The sequence below is a fragment of the Amblyomma americanum genome, chromosome 4 (assembly GCF_052857255.1).
Source record: "Amblyomma americanum isolate KBUSLIRL-KWMA chromosome 4, ASM5285725v1, whole genome shotgun sequence".
Taxonomy (NCBI): domain Eukaryota; kingdom Metazoa; phylum Arthropoda; class Arachnida; order Ixodida; family Ixodidae; genus Amblyomma; species Amblyomma americanum.
Window position 1 is genome coordinate 51,311,023 of NC_135500.1, and position 11,799 is coordinate 51,322,821.

The 11,799-nt window shown below is 49.3% G+C and overlaps 1 long non-coding RNA gene across 1 annotated transcript; it reads right to left on the reverse strand.

The window, feature by feature from the left end:
- On the reverse strand, positions 1–10,315 carry LOC144127945 (uncharacterized). Its single transcript, XR_013313638.1, has 6 exons — positions 9,858–10,315; positions 8,942–9,105; positions 3,611–3,859; positions 3,447–3,524; positions 3,185–3,329; positions 1–3,062 (listed from the first exon to the last, which is right to left on the reverse strand). It is a non-coding gene; the product is annotated as an uncharacterized LOC144127945 (long non-coding RNA).
- Between the last annotated feature and the right edge of the window lie 1,484 nt (positions 10,316–11,799).

The window sequence follows — 11,799 nt, forward strand, 5'->3', positions numbered from 1 at the left end:
CAGTCACAAAGCACACCCTTGGCACACAAACAAAAAATACATGTCACAGGCAGCACAAGCAGTATTGTTTAAGTTGGCTAGTTATCTCAATAGTCACAGTGCAGATAGGAAAAAGCCCTGAAGTGCCACGAACGTTCTCAGTTAGGAAATTGAAAAGTATAGAAAACAGTGCTACGACAGCTTCAATTGAAGCAAACATAACATGACATAAGTAGGCGCATCAACACAGACCATAGAGCACACTGGGATTATTCTTCACATTTAATTTCTTCAGCTGAAAGAATATAGCAGGTGCGTTTACATCTGCAAGGCAATGTTAAAGCCAGCTTTAGCACCCTCAAACGTGCTCAACGTAGGAGCAAATACCATACATTGAGCTGGCGTACCATCTCCAGAGTACTTCTAGTCGTTAACCGGATCAATTTGAAGTAATTTTACGTCAACAAAAGTACACATGAAGTACAGCGTACAGTGAAGTGCAAGGACATTCGCGGGGCAGTAAAGCATGTAATCTGTGTACTGTACGCTACAATATAGCCAGATAAAAGTCCAGCGCTGTTCTGTTCGTTGCGCTGACAAAGATCCTACTAAAAACTCTGAGATGCAACTAGCCTGCTAAAAGGTGGCCTGGTAGCCAGTGGTGCCGAGTGGTAGTTATGATGACAATGGTTGATTTCATTATACCTGCCAGCACGGAACTGCAGGGGGGGGGGGGCGAGCAGGTGGAAAAATTAATCCCAGCGCCACGGAAACTCGGTTAATCCATTGCCTAGAAAGTCTCCTTTCAGAGGCATTCGCTTTATCTGACAATATTGCACAAGTACATAGGTAACACTTGAACAGGCTGTACATGGCATAAAAGTACCCTAAAAGAGTGACATAGTGGAATGAACGATGAAAGATGCTACATTGTTAAACCATTGCCCCTGTGAGCAACCACGTCACATCCTAGCAAATCAAAATACACAAGTAAAAAATAAAAGAATAAAACCAGGCTGTGAACCAGAAAAAAACCCTTTGCAACCGTTAAACCAGACTAAACTGATTTGTTGCACAGGCTGCATAATAGCCTGCAACTTCACAAAATATTCAGCCAACAGCTCGGGAATTGCATCCTTTTCATTTGCTTAGCCTCAGTGCTTGCTTCGTGGCTTTCCGTTTAGTAGTTTGACTGTGCAGTTCAAGATTTTTTCTGCGTGCAAGCCAATGCAGCCTAACCCTGACGAACAGGGCAAACAAACCATCATAAACGTCATCACCACACACAGTCAGCGATTTTTCTACCTTGGCATGAAGCAACATGCACAGATCATGCCCTACTTGTTCTTTTCCCACAATATTGGAACTAGATGCGACAAAAACCTGCTCGCAAGCATTGATGAAAGCTACAAACGAGGGTGTAGGAACTGACAGGCTCCCAAAGTCACCTTCTCCAGGATTTTTGACACTTGCAACTGGCAAAGATGTGGCAGCTGTACAGAGAGAAGGAGCAGACTTAGATAAACAAACTGGGAGAGTGGCTAGAAGGCTAGACATGTCTTCAGCACAGTTGCTGCTTTCCGACAGTTTGAAAAGGTTGCTAACTAAAAGATGCCTAAATGCTGCTTGAAACTGCCGGCAAGACGAGTTGCTGTTCGATCCAGATTTCGACCTAACGATAGCAAAGGTGTTTTCAAGTGCATCCTGGTTCAGGTGCCTGGTAAGGAGGTATGTCAAACCATAGCGAGAGGCCAGGTGGCTCCATAACAGCAGCACAGCCCTCATAGTTTGGCAGAAGCCACGGATTCAAAGAGGCTGCCGCGCACAGCCTAGAATTTCGATGTTTTCGAAAACTGCAATACACTCTTCCAAAAACTCTTCATGCACAGATCCTGCACAAATTGCAGATGCATACGGAGACTTTCCCCGCTTCTGTGAAGTATTTAGACTGTTAAAGAGTCTATCGATCCTCTCAACAAATCTGGCTGTGTGGATAGCCTCCGATGGCAACTGTTGGAATGTTACCAATGTGCACAATGCAGCAGCGCAATGATTGCTGAATACCTGTGCTGCGAGTTTCACAGACATCTTCGAAGCAAAAGTTAAATTAAAGTGCCGGGCACTCAACTTTGGGATGGACCGAATTTGCATTTCTCGATCCTTCTCATAAGCCTGTCGTATGTACGAGCTTTTAATTTTGTCACTGCCTACCCTGAAGTCATACTTGAAGAGCATATTGCGCAAGCACTTGAGCAAATGCGGTGGATAAAAAATAAAGAAAAGCGGTTCACCATTCCCACTTAAGTACGGCTTTTCAGGGGTCACAAGTTTCGAAAACAGAGAAACATTTTGGTTCCCCTGATCACAAACCACAGCCACAGGCTGCAATCTAGCTCCAACCAACATTTTGTGGCATTTGAAAAGGAGGTCATACAGAACAGTTGCAGGCGCTGCCTTATCTGCAAAGTAGTAGCCAAGAGGCTGCTTCCACGGCGTACATATTCCTTTGGCCATGAACACAAGCGCCTTGTTTGCAAGATTTGGACCTTGTGCTGCACTGTACTCTTCAAGGCCTTCAAATCTGTCCGGCACTGGATTGTACGACAGCTCCTTTGAAACAGGCATTTCATCAAAAATGAAGGTGCAAGCCCTGTCTTGCCGTGGAAAAGACGCTGCCCGTTTCTCGATCAAATCAAAAACTTCAGGATAAAATCCAACCCTCAATGGTACGCGTGCAAGCCACAGCTGCAGTGACCTAACAGATGGAAGTTTCAGGAGTTTCCTGCAATATCTGTAACCTTTTGGGCTGTGGAAGTATAAACCTAAAGCAAAGGTGTTGTTTTGGCTGCACCATCGACGGCCAAACCTGCTGACATTGTGCATCTTTAACTGAGCTTCAACAAAAGCAGCAACAGCTGGTGTTAAATGCTCACGCAGACTATCTACCAATTCGGCAGTGGTCTTCATGCGACGGCGCTGAAGCAGCAGTCCTTGCAGCCTCTTGTTGCGGTTACGCAGCTGCCTGAGCTTGGCTCGAAGTTTCTGCAGTGGCCGCCTTTTATTGATGGGGCTGGTGAAAGATCCTGCAACGTACAGAGTCGACGGAAGAGCAATAAGTTGCTACGTCGGGTTTAGTCATAGCTGCATGTAGTCCTGTAGCACCAAAAAGTGCGCAATATTGCGAAAGCGTTGTAAAATTGCTAACCTTCATAAGAAAGAGGCGAACTGCTGAACGGAGCTCCTGGTGACAAATCAGTACTCGCTGACAGTGTTGCGGCCACCCCCTGCCATGCCAGGTTCCAGAGATGAAGCGCTTGCTTCAGTGCTTGGTCCTGCATATGTGTGGTCAGCTGCGCCCACAGAATATAAAGAACAAAATATAGTGACAGCACAGTTCTGACAGGGAAGCCAGCAACCCAACAATGCACAAATAATAACTAAGCGCCACAGGCGGAATTAACACTTACACTGAACCATTATGAAGCCACTGGCGTGGGAACAAGCTTGGTTCAGCGTAGAACCAGTAGGGCTGGCACCATCTGCATCTGCACAGCGCACAGACAAGGAATTGTAGCATATTTCTGAGCCATACCTCCTCAGGCTGTTCGAGCAGATACGAAATAACAATCACCTTCTTGGAAGAGTAGCAGCGACTGGGACGACCGACTCTGGACGTACCCCTTGGAAACAGATTCACCGGAGACAGCAGCTATCATAGGAAGCAGTCCAATGAGCTTTCAGTCGTCACCATTTTCAAAAGATTTATGTCAGTTATGCATACAACCCTGCTCACCTGGTTCTCCAGCCCGGCGCACTGATGCCGAAGTTTCGCTCAGAGATTGTGAACAGTCCATGTCGCTGCTGCATTCGCTTGAGGTGTCTGAAATGGCAACATTATTGCGGAGAGAAAAGAGAATTCAGTACCTTTATAGTAAATAATTTCCAAAGAACTATAGCTTCCACAGCATGCGGTTCACATTGTCATCACTCTAGAAAGAAAAATGCTTATCCAATGAAATAAAATTCAGTTTACCACCCTTAATCGTTAGGCACATTAGTTTGATGTCATCAGCAGCTGTGGAGCACCAGTAAATCATTTGCAATTTTCATATGCTATGTTTTACTTTGAAGAGTGCGAAATTCGCCTATCACACAAACAACGATAGCTCGCAAATCAAGTAATGTGCCGCATATTGTTTACAGATTTATGCAGGTCAGCCTATGGCCTACGCAATGGGATGCAACAAGAATGAATTCGTAAGCAATTATCGCAAAAAATAAAAACCTGTACAAACATTGGCTTTCGCTAGCATGAATATTGAGGTAAAAGGCAACAACACAAACAATTATTAGTGCATTTCTATAATCGTTCAGTGCATGCTTTGATACATAACACATGAGCACACAATATCTCGAGAAGCTTTTCACCAAGCGTACCTTGCCCAAGTCGGCATAAGATTGCATCCTGATAAGACTGAAGATGAAAAAAGAAGCTCTGCATACAAGAAAGCAAAGTTCTGGAGTGCTGGAAGAAGCTCGAGCTTCAGCACCGCAAGTCCCTGCGCGTGTGCCTAGGCCTGCCCAAAAACTCGCAGTGCGCCGCAACGTTGGCCGAGGCAGGAGCGTGGCCCCTTGAGCTCCAAGCAGCGCGCAGGGCACTGAATCACATCGACCGGCTTCACCGCGCACCGGACGGCGGCTCGCTGCTGCAGCGTATGCGCTCGCACCCGCGCTCACGAATGGGCGCGGCGCTGCTCGAGTATGAGCAATTGACCCAAGGCCCACCCCCCTACGGCTCCTGCGCGCCCTGGCCTGCTGCCTCGGAGGTACAGCGAGAGATCGTCGGCATCGCGGGAAAGCGGAGCACACCCCTCTGCGCTGTGCAGCAGCTGGCCAGAGCCGTAATACACGAGGAGCTCCAGGACCATCTCCTCGTGTACACCGACGGCTCAGTGGCCCGCGACAGCTGCTCCCTTGCTGCGGCGGCCACCATCCCCGCCCTGCGACTGCACAGCCAGCAACACGCAACCTTCCTGGGCTCCTCCACCACGGCGGAGTTGATGGGGATCCGGCTCGGGCTGGACCTGCTGCTCACCCTCGGCCCTCCGCCGCCCAGGAGTGCTCTGCTGTGCGACTCCCGCGCCGCCCTCAGCCGCCTGCAATCTAACGGCCGCGGTACCCCACTAGTGCGGGAAATTCGCTCGCGCATCGAGCGCCTCGCGCAGAGAGGCATTGCCGTGCGTGCACAGTGGGTGCCCGGTCACTGCGGCATCGCCGGCAACGAAGAAGCTGACGACCTCGCGACCGCTGCACACCAACTACCTGCCAGCGATCTGCCCCTTGCGCTGGAGGACGTGCGTGCGGTCATTCACGACCATCTCCGAAAGCAGCACCCCGACCCACGCATCGCGGGAGGTGAGCGCATCGACAGTGTCACCGGCTGTCGCGCACTTACACGGTCGCAACGTGCAATGATCCTCCGCGCGCGCATCGGCTGCGTGTGGCCCGGGGAACGACGGGTGCGTCACGGAATCGCGACGAGTGATGTGTGTGACGGATGCGGTGCAGTGGAAACACTAGAACATCTGCTCCTTCGCTGCTCCGCGTTCGCCGATGCTCGTCGCGATATGCTCGCGGCCTATAGGGCGCAGGGCATACTACCAGACTCCATCAAGACGCTATTGTGGCCGCAGGGCAGTGCGCGCACTCGTGAGCGAACTTTGGTGAGCCTCTGTGCATTCCTCGAACACACGGGCTTGACGTCCCGTCTGTTCTCCGTCAGGTAGTTACACGCAGTGACCGAACGCTCCGCGAGTTCTACCTTGAACGATTAATAACTGGACGCCCCACTCCAGTTGTAACCTACACAGTGCTGTGCGCGTGTGTGATTTAATTTCTCTAAACTGAACTAATCACGCGCACAACCTGGACACATTACTTATTGTGTAAATAGTTTGTACATATTACTTCTCCCCCTGTCCTTTACTCCTGTCCCCTCACCTCTTTCATTTCATTTCTCCATTCTGCCTGCTGTCCTTTATTTCCGCTGCCCCAGCTCAGGTGCTTCAGTATCGATGGCAAATGCCGGGGCTAGCAAAAATCTTTTCCTTCCTTTTTACTATTATTTTTAATAAAACCACTACCACTACCACCACCTGGAGTACTAAAATTCATCAAACATTTAGGAAGGCTCACCCTTTTTTCCCCCTCACTTCTTTTGAGCTATCAAAGGAAGGACGAGAATGCCCTCTGGACACGACAGGGACCGTTCATGGTGGTGGTGGTAGTGGTTTTATTAAAATAATAGTAAAAAGGAAGGAAAAGATTTTTGCTAGCCCCGGCATCTGCCATCGATACTGAAGCACCTGAGCTGGGGCAGCGGAAATAAAGGACAGCAGGCAGAATGGAGAAATGAAATGAAAGAGGTGAGGGGACAGGAATAGAGGACAGGGGGAGAAGTAATATGTACAAACTATTTACACAATAAGTAATGTGTCCAGGTTGTGCGCGTGATTAGTTCATTTAAGAGGAATTAAATCACACACGCGCACAGCACTGTGTAGGTTACAACTGGAGTGGGGCGTCCAGTTATTAATCGTTCAAGGTAGAACTCGCGGAGCGTTCGGTCACTGCGTGTAACTACCTGACGGAGAACAGACGGGACGTCAAGCCCGTGTGTTCGAGGAATGCACAGACCGTTCATGAGACAAGGTTTCACGGTGAATATGAAAGATTCAACTCCCACTTGCTGCAAAACATGTAGAGTCGCCTGGTTTCCGTTGCTGAAGTGGCTAGCGGCATTAAACAGCCTGAACCGGAAGACTGACAGACTCACGTTAAGATCCTTTGGAGCCCTTTGCCATACCAGACTACCGAATATCCCACTTCCATTATCCTTTTTTTTACCGGAAATATCAGGCAAGAGTATTCACACCGTCAGTGTACTTTTTCCGCACCCATGCCTAGAAATTCGCTTGAGCACCCTTCGCCTACTAAGCTTGTGCCATTAGCTTACCACAAGCACAAACCTAATTCTATGCTATGTTGGACATTTGTCACGAACCTCACATACAGTGTACAGTGCATACAAGAGACGTAAAACGAATAATATATATATATATATATATATATATATATATATATATATATATATATATATATATATATATATATATATATATATATATTCTCATTGCGTATTCTCATTGATCGCCTCAACTGTGCCAGCCGAGATCCTTCATTGCAACTGTTTGTCATTCAGGATGGCGTCCTATACCGCCGCAACCTTCGTCCTGACGGACCTCCGCTCCTGCTAGTCGTTCCCCAGCGTCTCCGTTCATCTGTCCTAGCGGAACTACACGACCTACCGACCGCAGGCCACCTCGGCGTCTCCCGCACATACGATCGGGTCCGACGCCGCTTCTTTTGGCCTGGTCTGTACCGCTCTGTTCGGCGTTACGTTGCCTCCTGCGACCTCTGCCAACGCAGGAAGAGACCATCAACGTTGCCTGCTGGCCTTCTACAGCCTATTGACGTACCTCTCGAACCATTCTACCGTGTTGGACTCGACCTTCTCGGACCTTTCCCGACGTCCTGCTCCGGCAACCGTTGGATTGCTGTCGCGACCGACTATGCGACCCGGTACGCTATCACGCGTGCGTTACCAACAAGTTGCGCAACCGATGTCGCCGACTTCCTATTGCAGAACGTAATCCTTCACCACGGCGCTCCACACCAATTGCTGACGGACCGCGGCCGCTACTTTTTGTCCCGAGTAGTTGACGATATCCTCCGGTCCTGTGGCACGCAGCATAAGCTCACTACAGCTTACCATCCCCAGACGAACGGGCTTACCGAGCGCCTCAACAGGACTCTGACCGATATGCTATCCATGTATGTCTCGCCCGACCACCGCGATTGGGACGTTGCCTTGCCTTATGTAACATTTGCTTATAATTCGTCGCGGCATGATACCACCGGCTATTCTCCTTTCTACCTTCTGTTTGGTCGGCATCCTGCGCTACCATTGGATACATTACTACCGAGTTCTACTGCCTCGACCACAGAGTATGCACGTGACGCCATCTCCCGAGCAACTATGGCCCGTGAAATCGCCCGAGACCGGCTCACCGCATCTCAGACCTACCAGAAGTCAGTTTACGACCGCCGGCATCGCCCAGTACACTATCCGCCGGGCTCACTCGTCCTCCTTTGGTCTCCTTCTCGCCATGTCGGTCTCTCTGAGAAACTTCTACGTCAGTACAGTGGCCCTTATCGAGTTCTCCGTCAGGTGACCGACGTGACCTACGAGATTACACCTCTTCATGCTCCGACGTCGTCCACTAGCCCTTTGACTGACGTTGTTCATGTAGTCCGTCTCAAACCGTACCACACGCCTGCTACATCATCCACTTAGCCCCGGGACGGTGCTTTTGCCGCCGGGAGTTATGCTACGGTTGTGCTTGTGCTTGGAACGCTCGTGCTTGGTGCGCTCGCGCTTGGAACGCGAAGAGGACGAAGTGCGTTTCTGCTGCTGGGCTTCGCGTGCCCGGTTGGTCGGCTGCGTGGCTGTAAGCTGTTTCCCTGTAAATATATTTTTCCCTTTCGGTGTGCACATCTTCACGTTACATTATATATATATATATATATATATATATATATATATATATATATATATATATATATATATATATATATATATATATATATATATATTTATACACGATATGTATATAATTATATCTGCTCACGTGAAAGCGATACTTCCATTTTCGTTTTCGCTTAGCAGGGTGCAGGTAAAAATTTACTGTAATTTTTAAAGCCACAAGACAGATACATAATTCGTTTTGCAAAAGCCGCTAGACTGTTTACGGTTACGACAAAAAAGAAAAATTTCATTTTTTCACAAAACCTGACATTTCAAGAGCGGCGAATGCCTTAAAAGTTTGATAACAAAAATTACCGGCAATGCTTGCTCGAGTAGGCAAAGCATCGTGTGGCAGCCTTCCTGATGGCAGATACACAGATGGTTCGAAGTGCCTCGAGCAAATCCTGAGTTCTCGTAGCTGCGACGGCGCCTTCTTCTCCAGGCTGACGTTGCGGCAGAACTGCGCCCACGCTCGGCACCTGGACGTGATGCATGCATGCACGTTAGATACAACTGCGCCAAAAGGAATACGCATACTCGAAACGCCAATGCGTCATTATTCCTGTCACTGCTAACTGCAGTAACTTATACTTGCATTACATCTGAACTATGGTAGTACCGCACTCTGCGCCCCAGAGTGCGGTAACGCTCATCCTCATGCCACGCGGCTAGCTGCTTTTCTAAGCTCAACGAGTGACGAGAGTGAAGTGCGTTTAAAATTACCCTGACAGTCATGTATATGTAGGACAGCAATACCAAGGCAAGCAATAACTCCTGCTGAGCGAATCCAGTTAAAGCCTCCTCAAAGCCGCGCACATACACGAGGCTGAGTTTCGATACTCCCAGCTGCGAGGGGATCCTCAAATTGGCTTCATGGTTTTGCAAAACTAAACAATGTCGTATTCAGAGCTGTCAGGTAGCAAACTTTGTTCTAAATGGGCCTCCCGGTCAGTAGCGTGCACGTGGTTGCTCCTGAGAGCCCGGTGTGAAGTTCACGTTGGTGATAGTCAGCTGCATGAAACTCACTATAAATTAGAAAAATGTGGGCCTCTTTCGCACACCTCAGCACTGAAAGTGTGTGCCCTGCAGTGTAGTACATAAATATCCCCGAAAACATGAAGCCAAGTACGCACGAACGGGTTACAGCTATGAAACACGAGCGAACAGCCCGGCGAAACCATATCGAAGCTATCGCGCATACCTAGAGCAGACGACACCGTCAAGAGCTCACCTGTGAAAGTCCAGCGGGAATCGGTGTAGCGTGACGCCAATGGTACTATCCACGCTGTCGCAGTGTACCACGGAGCATCGTTTCTTCACATGCCGCAAGCTCATCTTGAAATGAAGCGCTAAGCGCTTCAAAAGAAGAGCGCGAAGCGTGCAAAGACGGAAAAAGACTTCGCACTGGCCGCACGCCGAAGGAAACGAAAAAACCGAGAAAACTGCCGCAGCGGTGCAGCGGGGTGCAAATCTTACCGAACGGTGACAAAGAAGCGACGTGCAAGGACGACGAAAACTTCGCAAAAGGAGCATTTTGAGACCGGCGAGCTAAATTTATACGCTTTACCAGGCGCGCCATCGCAGACAGCTGGCGATAAGAAATCGCTTCGTAAGCGCCCGCCACTGTGGCCGGATTAGCCGGGTATCGAAACAAGGCCTGCAAAGACGCGCTGTAATGCACCGCACACTCATGAATAGGGGGCAGGTCAAGAGTGTTGCAAAAATACAAAATTTGCCAGGTTTTAATAAAATGACTTACCTCTTCCATAAAACAAGGTGCTAATATATTTTTTCTTTTCTATTGGCAGATTACATTCCAATTTTGTAGCTTTATCATTTCTTTATATGAGTGTTTTGCCCCCCATCCTCTGGCTGTGCTGCAGTCGCGCTAAACCACTTTTCGGCCCAGCCTTCGCCACCACTTTAAATCCGCCTTGGTGCGGATGCGAGTGAAAGCAGTCCGACCGAACGTAAGGAGACGGCGGCAGCCGAAGCCGAACGCAGAAAGCGGTTCGAGACGAGGCAAGCGCGCGTGTGTTATACGTGCCAGAAGCCGGGTCACTTTCCTGCGCAGTGTCCAGAAACAAAAACAAAAGTCGTGTTTTTGTCATTATGCAGCACTGACGAGAACATGAAGCTTCTCGAGCCTTACATGCGAGACTTCCTCGTGAACGGGAAAGAGTGCCGAGTGCTTCGTGATTCCGCAGCTACAATGGATGTAGTTGACCCCTCTTACGTAGAACCCGATATGTTCACGGGCGAGTGCGCATGGATCAAGCAAGCCGTGGAAGCTCACAGCGTGTGTCTGCCCGTAGCAAAAGTGCTTATTGAAGGACCTTTCGGAGCAATTGAGACGGAGGCCGCAGTGTCATCTATGCTGCCCCCCCAGTACCCGTACCTATTTTCGAACAGGTCCGATCACCTCCTGCGCGAGAAGGGGCTTTTGTTTGGTGAGGCTAGCGTTCATGCCTTAACCAGATCGAGAGTTCGGGAGCTCGCTGCAAAGGCGGTAGTTGCGGGGCCGACGTTGTCTAACAATGAGAAAGGGTCGGAGGCGCAGCAAGCTGATACTCAAAGCACGTCCGAACTGAATAAAATTGAGCCTGTAGCGTTGAAGGCACCAGGTACTGGAGAGGAAATGCCCGACACGGGAAAGTTAGAAGAGCTATCTGCAGATTTGCTCATCGCGCCTACGTCCGATGGACTTAATAGGTTGCTAAAAGTCAGCCGGTCGGCTTTGATAGCCGAGCAAAAAAAGGATGGCAGCCTAGAAAACATGCGCTGCAATGTCAAGGAAGGTATCGCCAAGAAAAATGCTCGTTTTGTGGAAAGAGGTGGGGTCCTGTACCGGAAGTATCTAGACCGCAGAGGAGTCGAGTTCGATCAGTTGATCGTGCCTCAGTGTTACCGTCAGGATCTGTTGCGCTTGTCGCATGGCGGTTCGTGGTCCGGACACCTAGGAGTTAAGAAGACTAAGGACCGTCTCTTGCAAGAGTACTATTGGCCAGGGTGTTTTCGTGACGCAGAACACTTTGTGAGGACATGTGACACCTGTCAGCGGGTTGGCAAACCAGGGGACAAATCGAGGGCGCCGTTGAAGTTGGTACCTATCATTACGGAGCCTTTTAGACGGCTCGTTATTGATACAGTGGGACCTCTGCCGGCAACAGCCA